Consider the following 13,530-nt stretch of genomic DNA (forward strand, 5'->3'; position numbering starts at 1 on the left):
CGGCATTCCTCGAGACCGCCAATGGGCCCAGGGTAGAAATACACTCTGTGGAATTAACAGCGTGGTCAGGACTGGCGGCTATCACTGGCGCTCATGTGATATACTCACCAGGACTTCCCCTATTGAATAATCCACAACTGGAGGTGACATGCGAACCAGTAGCCCAAAATAGACTGCTCGCGAGGCAACTCCACACATATACAAAAGAGGGCTTATTCATCACATTGCAGGCCTACAAAGATTTGGGGGATAACGCCGCCCTAGACATATTCATTTACCACTGACTGTCCAGATCAGTTCGGGAGCCCTACACAGAGTTCCCAGCTGAGACAGCAGAATGGAAGTTGTTAGACCACTCCTCCTCCTGCCGACGTCAAAGGCCGATGTGCTGCGCTGTGTGCATGCCTGTAGGTCCGGGCTCGTGCCTGCCGGTATGCCCTTAGGCTGTGTGCCTCGCGCTGTTCCATGAGCTACGAGAGACGAATATCGTGACGGCAGGGCATTTCCGTGCACGTGGTTGGGCGGAGTGGGGGCCGAAGGAGTGCGAGCCTTGAAGCCCTGAAGTTTGTGGGAGTGCGCTCCGGTACTTAATTGGAGTTCGGAGCTTGGCATTCATCAACTGGCCACCCCCTAGCGTGGTGGCATTATTGTCAGAGCTCACCGGGTAAAGGGGAGGTGGCGGCGGCGGCAGTGGCGGGGCAGCACTATACAGATGAAGGCTATAATTGCTAGAGGAGGACGTAAATTATGTATTTTGTGAATTGTTAATTTTAAATAGCAGCCACATGCTTCGCTGTGCACGAGAACTACCTAAGATGTCCCCTTTGAAAAAACGTGTGAAAGATATAGAAGAGAATCATATGGGAGCCAGTGGTACTCTAGCAGAGGGCAAAGCGCACTTATCAGCAAAATCTCTGGTGGTTTCGATTAAAGATTTTGTCGGGAAGCATTTTAAACCTCCTGTGCTAACAAACACGAATCATGTTTCTACCTTAGACGGAGGCTCGCAGGAGTTGTTGGAAGTACGGGAGAAGGAAATTTTGGACCTTTTTGGAACCCCTGGCGGGATTTGCCCTTGGCTTTCCTCCTCTCCATGTATGTTCTGCCCCAAGGGGCTGAGCTTTTCAAGCTCCGGTGAGGAGTCCAGGTCTGAAGAAGGCCTTCCTTCAAGTGAGTTAAAATCTGCGGATGGGCAGCCGAAGGGTGGGCAGCTTGGAGCACCTGGCTTAAGAGACTGGGGACCCCAGGATGGTAATCAAGGGGCTTTGCAGACATCCGCAGCAAATGTTGATTCTGTACTATCAGGTCCTTCACCAATGTTGGATGTCCTCCTGCTAATGCAGAAACATTACATGGGCTATTTGAAGATTCTCTTACTGCAAATAAATCCATGAGAACAGAGGCTGGACTGTTAAAAGAGGTTTTGTTCGAATTAAAAGCAATGAATTCTTGTATCCCTCATTGGTAAGACAGGTACGTTCCCAATCTGTGAGTAAGGAGGTACCACTGGGTCAAGGGGAACAGGGTTGTCCATCTGTATATGTATCTAAAAGGCCTATGCTGGTGGGTCGGGTACGCGCTGGTGTTTGGGTCAATAAAAGGAACTTGAGATAAAGACCTCCTCCTAAAGTCCAGACCAACACAAGCTCAATCAGTGCAGCCTCTCCCCTAAGAGAAGCAGCAAACGATAAGAGACGTAGGTCTAGAGAAGAGGGGGGCATTGAAAAAGATTAAACGTAAGAGTCCGATGGGTCCTACAAAAGCCAATTTAGCGTATCAGGGCTAAGAGCAAAGGTAATGGCAGACAACGGTACTAATGGAATGAAGCTCTTCTGCCAGGGAATAAGGAGTCCTAAGAAATCTGAAGGCCAAGTACTGCAAACCTCGGGCATACAGATGAAGACTCAGTACAAGATAGCGTATATTCTATCTGTAGTGTGCCTGGGGTGCAATACGTGTATCTGGAGGTGACCCGAAAAGGGAAAAAAGCTAGCAAATGGAAACCATTAGATAGGTCAAGTATTCTGTCAGTATTCTCATCTTGTAAGGTACTAAAGGAGGTTGTGTCAAGAGATATTGAGTACGTAGCCTTCGTCCAGTCCAAAGTAGGAAGAGAAGTAACAAAAATTAGTTTTTGTAGATCTGGTATTAGAGGCTAGTGATGCTCTTAATAATCTAGGATTAAGAATAGTGCAGGTAATTGAGGTAGAACCTCTCAGGTCAGAACTTCCCCTGCTCGTAAATCTTTCAGGCCTAAATAAGGAACAGCTACATCTGGTGATGGGGAGAAAGCAGGGGGGGGGGGGTGGTAAGCTGGTCCCAACCCCGGGTGGTGGGGTTTAAACGTGGTGCCCTAAAGGTAACTTTTCAGTTTCAGCCAAGAGAGAGAGTGATAGATCAGATACCTCTGGGTATTAGGTTTACATGCTTAAGTTTTGATAGAGAGAGTGACCTTTCCTGGGAAGGAGAAGTAGATTAGATAGTTTCGCACCCACCAGTTTGAGGGTTGTCTTCTGGGATGTACGTGCATTGGGGAACTTGATAAGATCGGCAGACCTCGCACAACTATGAAAGCAGGATGACATATTTTGTTTCCAGGAGACTTGGTTGGTGGGTGATATATTCCATCAGAGTGGCTAAATGCAGTTTGTCAAAGGAGGCACCAAGACGGGGTCCGGGAGGGTGCGAGGCGGACTTATGACACTAGTCTCAACCAAATGTTATAAAGGGGCAAGAATTATTGAGGCAAGTTGTGATTGGCTTCTAGTTTGTTCATTGAATCTTTATGAGGGCTGCTTATCGCAAAATATGGTAATTGTAGCGAGTGTAAACATAAATCAAGAGGCAACCTAGAAGAATATGTGGGAGGAATTCTAGAGGGATCTGGTGGGTTTGACAGAGCTCCTAGGGGGTCCCACGATTCTCCTTCCAGGGGACTTCAACCTTTGTCTCGTTCCTTGTCAGGTGGATACTAGGGCCCCAGATTTATTAGAGAGTTATGGAATCCCCAATGCAATTTTCCCCAAAAGTTTTCAATCCAAGTTTGAAGGGGAAATTACATATGATCTTTTTGAGTTATGGTTTATATGCTTAAATGGCCGTTTTAACGGGGATTCACCAGCAGCACAAACGTTTTTTGTATGGGAACCAGCAGTGTCCAATTGAGTATAAATTTATACAGGCATAGTTCTTTGATCTTTGTATGGAATTTAGCGTGTTAGGTATAAGGGGTAGTGATCACTAGGAGCTACAAATGGACATAGCGACAGCACCAACACCCAGGGAGTGAGTGATACCAATGGTAGTAGATTTTCCAAAACGGCTGACAACGAGGATAGATGAAGTATACATGGACCAATTGAAGCAGTATCAATTTACCCACGAGACAGGCCATGGTAGGACTGTGGAGAAATCAATCTTGGTATGGTATTCTAAAACCATTGCAGAAGTAGTTGACCGCTTGGAACCAGTAGTGAGGCAATGTAACTAGAAAGTAAAAAAGGATCTATCTTATCACCCTTCTAAGCGGCAGAGGTTTGATGAGTATTGTGTATGTGCCAGAAAGGAGCTAAGAAAGGCAGGAAGGGTGAGGCACTCTACGAACTCCCTAAATGTAAATGAGGCCTATTATTGTAAGAAAGGGGAGTACGTGGCTCTGCTTAAGATAAAGAAGCAGGCCTCCTACCGGTTGAATTGGGTCCTTATGATCAGGAGCCTACAGGAAAAGGATATGAGGAAGTTGGTCCAAAAGGGTTGTGGTAATGCGTCCTCACCGGCAAGAAGTATGGTCCCAGAAACTGACTGGGTAACCTTTTTAAGCAATATTTATAGGGCTACAGAGACAATAGCAAGGGGAAGTTGGCCAAATGTGGGGGAGAAAGTTTTGGAGTCCTTTTCTGTTCTTTCCTTAACCAAGTTGATAAACTCCCTAAATTTAACAAGAGCAGCAGGGCCAGATAACTGGCCAGCTATTGTGGTTAAGTCAAACCAATGGGGTGGGCAATGTTTTTTTCAAAAGTTTTTATAGCCATAACCAGGACAAGTGCATTCCCAACTAGCTGGAAGGGAGCAGTAATCAAACCAGTATATAAAAAAAGTGAAAGGAATGTACCAGAGAACTATTGTTTGATAAGCCTGCTGGATGTAGGTGCACAACTATACTCCAAAGTCATCCTTAGTTCCCTGAAGAATTGGATAGAGGGCAACAGAATTGTATCAATTGAACAGGGGGCCCGAGTTCTCAACTATAGATCATTGTTTTAGTCTGTGGGCTCTGGGGCAGAAGGCGAAGGAAACAACTGGGAGTTTATTCTGCTGTTTTGTTGATTTTAGCTCTGCTTTTAATTTGGTAGCTCGGAGTATTCTCTGAGCTAAATTAAAGCAGCAGAAAACCCCCCAATGCCTATTGATGATCCTGCAGGAATTGCACTCGGAAAATTGGCCCCAAGTGGAACTTGATTTGTAAGGGACCCTTCAAGAAATAAAATACCTTTAAGTAATGGATTAAGGCTGGGGTATTTTGGCACCTATGCAGTTCTTCTTGTTCCTAGTTGACCTTCTGGGAGTCTTGGGGGAAACTCAGTCCTGCTCACTTAAAATAGGGGGTATACAGTACATGCCATGCCTACTCTATGCAGACGATTTGACAATATAGGCAAGCCTCCCAAGTAGGCTAGCAGAGAAAGCTGATTAGATTTAATAATTATTGTGAGGCCAAAAAATTAAAGGTGAATTTGAAAAAAAACAAAGATAATTCCCTTTGGGAAAAAAAGCCACATTGTTTAAATGGCTGTTAGGTAATAGTAGGGTTAAGGTGGTATCATCCCACAAGTATTTTGGTATGACATTTACAAGACAGTTGAACTGGGCCCTTCATAAAGAAATGGTAGAGATGCGAGCAGTAGCAACGATTGGGGGCCTAGTCTGTTTCAAGAATGTCTCCACTTCTTACAGCTTATTATAATGCAATGGTCCCTATTCAATGTCTTTATGTGGTAGAGGTATTTTCTCTAAGCTCAAAGGGAAGTTGGGAGAAATGTGAGAATAAGTGTTTTAAAAAACCGTTAGCCCTCCCAAAGAGTGCGATGAGTCAGGCTATAAGACTGGAAGGGGATTTGCAGGCAGGGAAATATTTAGCTTATAAAGCAACTCTGCGATTTTGGAACAAACTTTGGTCCTCAGAGGGACACAAGATATCAGCCTTAAGTGCTGCTGAGATAGGAAGGTGCAAGTTAAAGTGGGCAATGCAGGTCAGAAAAAGGTTGGCAGCTATTGCGAAGGCCCTAAAAATTGAGAAACTTAAGATAATGGAGACCTCCCATCTTTCGAAAGCTGAACTTAAAATGGCCTGTAGAAGAGATTCTAGATTGGCTGACATGAAGTATGGAAGGATCAGGCCCTCTGCCAACTACATGGTAGAATCATGGGAAAATAGGAGGGCATTTCTGTACTTATCAGCATTTCCAGATTCCCAGCTCCGCTCGGCCCTATTAACATTTTGGTTGGCCTTGAACTTCCGTTATTTAAAGGCTGAACATTTTCAGCCTTTTTCAATGCAGAGAATAATTGCACATGTGGATTGTGGTATAAAAATTTCAGTGTTCATCTGATGATTGATTGTCGTCATTATAATTGGATTCGCCGTTTGATTTTAAAGCCATTGTTTATAAGTTATGATATATAACATAATGAGGCACTTGCACTTTTGTTGACTATGGAATTTTCAGATATCGCACGAGCCATAGCAAAATGTTTTAAAATTTGTTTGGACCACTGATGTAAGAGGATTGTTTAAGAATGTTAGACTTTTAAAGGCCGGTGTGCTTGGGGAGAACTGTTTTATGTACTAAACGTTGGGTATTAAAATTATAACATGTATTAAGAAGTATGGAGGGGATGGCGGTACTGAGGTAAATTAATTAATTTTATTTGTAAGTATATTTAAAGACTGTGTCTAAACATTAAAAAATGAACACTGTTGACACACTGTGTTGTTGCATGTACTTCCAACCATACTGATCTCCTTGTTGTATACCATAGCAATGCAGACTATTCCTGGCATGGAAATACAATGGACGAATTGGAGCTGAGACCTAGAAGAAGACATGAGGGATGTTATATTGCTGTACACAAAAACAAAAAATGTGCTAATGGTAGACACCCATTGACGCACTACAAATATCTACATCGGATCAACCACACCCCGCTTAGCCTATTTAGGAGAGGGCTTGGGACAGTTACTACATGCCACAGATGTAGAGGCCCTGATGGGGAATTTCTGCACTTAGTGCAGATATGCCCTATAATCCGCTATATTCCTGGAATTTAAACTATGATCAAGAACCAAATAATTAGGTCACCACTGGTGGCACTACTGGGGTACGTGTGAGATATTACTAAAGCACATAGAAAGTTTTCTGTGATTGCACTGTTATTAGCTAAGCGAAGGATAGCTATGTGTTGGGGCAGAGGTAGATCTCCTAAAAGTGAAGATTGGGTATACAACATAGAATGGTGCAACACACAGTGAAAAAACTAGAGTGTCCTACTGCCACAGCAATCAAGACTCCGAGATATATGGGGTCCATTGAGACAGTACCTACTATCAGAAGGGTGTAACCCAGACAGCAAATGGACGACGGTAAGAGTATCCTTGGTGGATTATATTAAGCTTTATGTAAACATTCTAAGAACTAAAGGCCTGATTTATACTTTTTTAGTGCCGAATTTGCGTCATTTTTTGACACAAAAGCGGCGCAAACTTACAAAATATAACTGAATTTTTTTTAGACCACTGGAATGAGGAATTTCTATGAATTTGTGGTTACCAGCAACCATTTGCAATGTCATATTTTCGCAAATATAAAAATCTTTTCAGCCTCTGAAAGTACAGAAGGAGAAGCATAGCAATACAGTATTCTGAATCTGGAATTACAAAAATAGCAAAGAAAAAATACAAGCATTTACAATGCAACGGGTCTCGCGTTTGCTCATGTTAGAGCTGATCGCGTTGTAAACTCCTAACCCGACTTTTCACCTATCGGGCAAAAGTGCATTTATGTACATAACCCGAAAAAGTGAAATTAACTATGTAAAGCGCTCGACTTCTGCCAAGCGAGATCGCGCTTGTAAATTAGAGAAAAAGAAGTCCACGAGGTGGACAGAAAACAGCGAGCCTCGCATGTTTTTTGTACTTGGTCGCTGCGCTCGAGGAGGGCTAGCCACTGGAAAAGGCATGACGTATGCCTGCCTTCGACTAATGAAAGCAAGCAGATTTTATTAGGGAAGCCCACGAACCAATAAAAAACACTGATATGAAGTTGACAGGGCTCCGAGCCCTTTTCTAAATACAAAAGAGTCTTGCTGCGATACGCATGCGTGAGCGCATGCAACGCAGGCTCGACCCTAAAAAGACAAAGGGGTTAGGATAGTGTTTCTATATTAATAGGAGGGCATTTGAAAACTATAAATCAGGAGAAAACTGTGAAAAAATTAGCTTTTTGTGCCAATGGTATTTGTTACAGTAGATAACATATAACCATTACACAAGAAAAAGCGTCCATTCGTCCTTTAAAGGCTTGGCCACTCCTATTCATAGTGGAAGCCATGCCTATGTGGTAGCCTTAGTGATAACCAAGTGTTTTAGAACAGCCAAATTACGCATTTTCGTAGAAAAATTCCACAACTAGGTGTGTTTTTTTAAAATAAGTTTAGATCGAAAACTTCATAAGGCAGACATAAGCGGTAAAGTTCAAGATTGCAGTTCAAGAAGACAGAAAAAGATCAAGAATGTTAATTGAACTGCAGCTTAAAAGGTGCAAGGGATGTGTGTCTCATGCTCTCTATTACTATGCCGAAGGCTACTGCCTAAAACCACTTGGCAATTGAGAGGCCTGGGTACTGCAGTCCCCACTCATGAAGCCCAGTTACATATTTCTGGTGTGATCTCCAATACAAACCTGGAGGTGCAACCTGTGGTTCTAAAGCTTTTTAGGGGCTGGAGGACACTGCATTATCTGGAAAAAGAATACTTTCCTACGTGTTGAATAGTGGAGCAGTGATGTGCCACATGAAGAGGCAATGCTTTCATTTGTGGCACAGACATTTAAAAGTTAGCTAATTACAGAACTCAGATTTTAGCTCATTGACAAATCCATCCTTAAAGAGGCAAGGCTGGACTGTCTTTGAGAACATAAAACCAAATTCCTGGGGACTGCAGCCTGGTATGTATACTTGCTCCCACTGACTAGGTGTGGTAAAGACCTGCCCACATATATATTTTCAATGTTTGTCACATGCTGATGTCGTACACACAGTCAGCGAAGAGACTTTCTCACAATGTGGGCACAAAGGTGCACTGGAAACCCCTACACAGAGTAGATTTCGAGCTCGTTTGAAGGCTCTTCATTGCAATTCATTATGGGTTTTGAAACCATCTGGTGACATGACCAGCTACGCCAGGCTCCTTTGTTGGTCCTTTTGAGGATGGCAGGTTCAGCGTTTCAGCTGGTAAAGCAGTACCTATATGTAAATATTGCTACAAAGCTGGCAGATCAGTTGATGGACAAGGGGGGTTGTGCGTAGGAAGAAGATTAGTGATTCCTTGAGCTAGCTTGATCCCATTAACCTTCATTTTGTTCTTAAAAGAATCCTGAGCAAAAGCAAATAGTTCCACCGTTTGCCATGTAGTACATTTAGCAGCCCACAACCTTGCTCTATCCATTCTATGCGAGGCTAAATAACTAAGTCTAGGATCAGACTCAAAGTATCAACAGCCTAAACCATGCTGTCCTGTTGCCATTTGCCAGGCCTCTCTTCCAGGTCTCTGAGGTGGACTTATCCTCTGAGCTCAAATGTCCAGGTTCTTCTACAGGTCTCAAAGTCATATGTAAATGAGGGAGAGTACATCTGGCAGTTCCCTAGCTTCTTCAAGATTTAGTTTGTGCTGTGTAGGAGAAAGAATTGCAGACTGTTGTGAATAGGGAAGAGGAATGGCCTGTCACTGTATTCTTCTAGGCAAAATACTAAGAACAGCCAGAAATTGTGAAAAGGTGAGCACTCTTCTTTCATACTAAAATGACACAAAGGCAGAGGAGACATATCTCACCGTCTGGTAGCACACCAATTCTGGTCCAAGGACTTAACTGACACAGAGAGAGAACACCTAGCAAAAGACTAATCTGGCGGTGAGGCAGATAAAACATACATCCCATACAGCTGGGGCACTGAGTCAGTGGTGTTTCACACACTGAGAACACACTTACACTGCAGTGTGTCACAATACCTCTACCCAACAAGGAATTGATCCCATCATTCTAAAACAAGATATAATGGCTTATTTCTTTCAATAAAAGAGCTGCTACGGCCAGCTAACTAGAGCCCTGTGTTAAGGAGCTTTTGAATAATGAAAATTAATACAATTAACAGGTTGAAATAACTTGTAGGCCTTAGACAAAAAGCCACATTTTAAAGCAAATGACAGCACTAGGCTATCACATTTACCTGTATTAGGTTTGAATAGCTGCAGAATGCACTTTTTACAGAAGTTGACCTAGGTTTAGAATGTGAAATGCTAATTTTCAGTAAAGCTGACAGGTTAAGAAATGTCTGAATTAATGAAAAGATGTTAGATTTGACCTTCCAATAACCTTGTTTTTCATAGAATTTAAGAATGTACTAAAAGGTTTAGTTTAGGTTCCAGAGTGTTTCTACATGAACATTGGTTTAGTCAACTGAAATACTTGAGAAACATGTGGTCTAATAAAGGGATGTAAAGGCCTAATCATGAACTCTAGTGTTCTTGTACCAGACTAATGTTGGTAACTCTCTTGAGTTTCTACAAAATATTTCATTCTAATGTTGATGTCTGTAGACTATTGATATTTGACTGCTTAGACAACAGGAATGTTCATGTTACCATGAAGACACTGCAAGCTGATTGGATGAGCACATGGAAGATGAAGATAACTTGTTTCAAATGTTTGATATGAAAAACTTAGAGCGGAGGGAGACTTTTCCAGACTTCTCTTAGATCTCTGCAGAGCCCTTTGCTGAGACGCTTCTCAGATTCATTCTGAGAGACCCTTTCATTTTTCTGCCTGAATCTATGCTGCTACGACACTCTACTGAGTTTGTTGAGCCTCTCTTTATGGGAAGTTCAGTTTTCATTGAGATCTGATGCTAAAAGCTTCATGCTTTCATCTCTTGATGTCAGAGCTCTTTATGGGTTCTAACTGACACTTTTCGCCAATCTTAGGATAGGGACTTTTCCTTTATAGACAGAGCTTAAATGCTACCATTCTATTATTAATCATTTATGATTGCTGTAATTGATCTAATCAAATTGATGAGATATAATATTGATTCTTCTAACAAAACTTCAATAAACATTGAGACTTTAATAAAGCTCTGAAACTCACACCAATTCTCATCATTGACTCCGTAGAGATTGAAATTGAAACTTTGATGACTAGTTGATTTGATTTGCAGCTTCCCTATTAATTCTCACATAAGGCCAAGGTCTGTTGACCTAGCCCAAGTAAGTGGGGACTTCTGATTTGATGAGTTGGTAAGATTGCATAGTAGACCAAATATTTAACTAATGTCCCCACTCCACCACTTATCTCGAACTTCCCCTTCATTGGCAAGATTATGGAAGTGGTGGTAAAATGACATGGCAAGACTTCGTAGAATTGAATGTACTTATGCATGACAGACAACCTGGTTGCAGCACAGGGAATACTGAGGGACCACACTTTTTGACATTAAGAAGGATCTGCTGTCCTGCCTGTAATCAGGTCTGACAAATCCTCCTTGATCAGTGCACTGTGTATCACACAGTGGATCACATAATATTACTGGAGGGCCCGGAAAAATACACATCTAGCTGCAACTGAGGTCCAGTAAGGAAAACATGATCACACATGCCAGATTTAACCAAAAGACCTATGAAGGCAAGTCAATCTACGTTGTCACCAACACTACAAAGTGTCAATCAGCATTTTATAAAAACAATTTCATAAATAGAACATATATTTTAAACACTGGGATGGGAAGATTTGAGATGAAAACCGTAACCAACTGCAGGGCCCATCATTTGCACTGTGAGACATTTGATGGAATGTCCTGTGACCCACATGGAGACATTTCAAAATCGAAATTAGCTGCCCGGCTTCTAAAGTCATCAACCTAACAACTTAATGCCCACACAATTAGCTTGCAGTCCTTAAGAAACAAAGACTCACTCTAGGTTGAACAACCAATTAAAAATGCTTTGAAACAGTCCTTTACTAGCACAACAACCAGTATCTGGTGCTTACTACCGACACAGTTGAGAACTCAACCATCTGTGCTGGCACTGGAAGGGATTGACAACATTTATTTTATCTGGATTATTTTCTAATTTGCCCTGGTTTATTATTACAGATGACTTCTCACAAAAGCTGATTTACATTTTTGCATTGCTCATTTCCCCTACTGCCCCTACACACACACCACATGCAATCATCTAGCTCATTAAAAGAGCATAGACCTATCCTCACATTCAAAAGGATCAATTGAGAAATCACAAACAACAGATTACGCTGCCTTAGCTAACGTGGGTTCAGTGGAAAGCCACAAACCTCAAACTTAATTTGCCTAGCACAACTGGAACACTTAACACTCACAGTGATTAAATTGGAATGTTACAAAATAGTTCCTTTGTCAGCCCCATTATAGGGGGAGACAGTCTCCCTACAAATATACCCAAACGTTTGCGGGTTAGTATATGGTCTGTCCATCCCACCTTTCTCCAATGAAGACCATGTGTTTGTTAAACCCACATACACAACCAGCAGTCCACCAAGAACTGAAAGCACTAATTGGCAATTAAATATTAAAAAAACATGCATAACCTAAAATGTTGGGGCCTCCAGCCAAGGTAGGTTGAGGGGCCCATGAGATTTGCCCACCCAAGGCATAACTTCTCTACAAAAGGTGTTCCAGTTTTTTTCACAATTTCTAGTTGTAACCAATTGATTTCCTGAAGTTCAAAAAGGTACACACACAATAGCATAAGACTCCAGGGAAGTAAATATCTGTAGTGCATCAGGTGCAAGGCACCATGGGTCTTAGGGTGTGGGGTGGCTGCTTTTTACTACCATACCAGGAGAAGGTAGCCAATGTCCTTGCTTGGAGTAAGACTCGTGGCACCCTTGCTATGCCACTGCACCGTTTTTTCACATTTAGGAAATTAAGGGACAGTGTATGGGTGGTAGATTTTATTAGAAATAGCTCTTGTGCTGTATCATATTGGCACTCATGTCTATGTTTCTTTAGCCCTTCTATATACATGCAAAGACAAAACATTCATTCATTTATCTACTGAAAACACTCGCATTTTAAAATGTTTCTGTGCCCCCTCCTCCAGGGACCCCTAAAATTCTTTATCCCCCCACACTGCACTTACTCACTATCCCCAAGCAGTCCTAGATCTGTCATACTAGAGCATGAATCTGCACTCTGTTTACTTCCACTAGTGAATGTTCCGAAGTGTGAGCGTATGTCCCTCTCAGATGTAGCTCTAATTGGACCAGGGTCAAAGCTGATTTGCATATGGCTGGGTCCGAACTGGAATGGCATGGGTAGCAAAAAACAATGGATTTAGGCCCAGATCTCTGTACTGGGGGTGAATGTTTGACATTGTTCAGCATTCTCTCCATCACTTGTTCTTTTTGCATTTGTTGCCCTAGTGGGAAAGGTATACCCAGATGTGGGTCCTGTGCTCCCCATGCTGTTGAATTCAAGCTAGCCTGGCTGAGGAGTGGTGATACCCCGAAACTGGTACCAGGATGCTTGTTTCCAGTCTAGAGGAGACCTGACCTGGGAGTTCGGGCTGGACTGTTCCCATGGGGAACAAGGTCAAAAGTGATTTGCATATGGTTGAGTCCAAACTGGAATGGCATGGGTAGCAAAAAACGATGGATTTAGGCCTAGATCTCTGTACTGGAGGTGAATGTTTGACATTGTTCAGCATTCCGTCCATCACTTGTTCTTTTTGCATTTCTAATTGGACCTAGAACATAGGGGCTTCACCACAGCAGGCACCTAGGTAACCCAGGATGAAGTGCTGCACTCTATCAGCCTAGCACAGGCTATCTTATACCAGGTGAATGTCTGACATGGCCCTCAGCATCCTGTGGAGCACTCCTGCTCAAACCCCAATACCTCTGTCCTTCCATTAGTCTGAGAAAGCACCTATGGGAGTGAAAAGGAATGTGCCTATCAATCCCAGCGGGTGCAGACAGTGCCAGGGGGGAGAAAATGTCACCCTATTAATTTTGTGCGATTCTCTTGGACATAGTATGCCTCCAAAAGACGACTTTTATATTTTACTCCCTGCACCTGAAAAACATTCCCTGCTACACAGAAGTGCACACAAACACACATGCACATCCCGCTTGACGATAATTTCCTATCTCTTTATCTGCCTTTCCCTTTCTCTAATACCCAGGTTACCCCGCTTTGCATCATCCACTCCTATCTTCCTAC

General features: G+C 42.6%; 1 long non-coding RNA gene across 1 annotated transcript in view; it reads left to right on the forward strand.

The window, feature by feature from the left end:
* Positions 1–555: 555 nt before the first annotated feature.
* LOC138284626 (uncharacterized) overlaps positions 556–13,530 on the forward strand; it is a 71,297-nt gene continuing 58,322 nt past the window's right edge. The window contains exon 1 of the long non-coding RNA XR_011201432.1: positions 556–740. This is a non-coding gene — a long non-coding RNA (uncharacterized lncRNA). The remainder of the gene's footprint in view (positions 741–13,530) is intronic.

This window comes from Pleurodeles waltl, chromosome 3_1 (assembly GCF_031143425.1).
Source record: "Pleurodeles waltl isolate 20211129_DDA chromosome 3_1, aPleWal1.hap1.20221129, whole genome shotgun sequence".
NCBI classification, from domain to species: Eukaryota; Metazoa; Chordata; class Amphibia; order Caudata; family Salamandridae; genus Pleurodeles; species Pleurodeles waltl.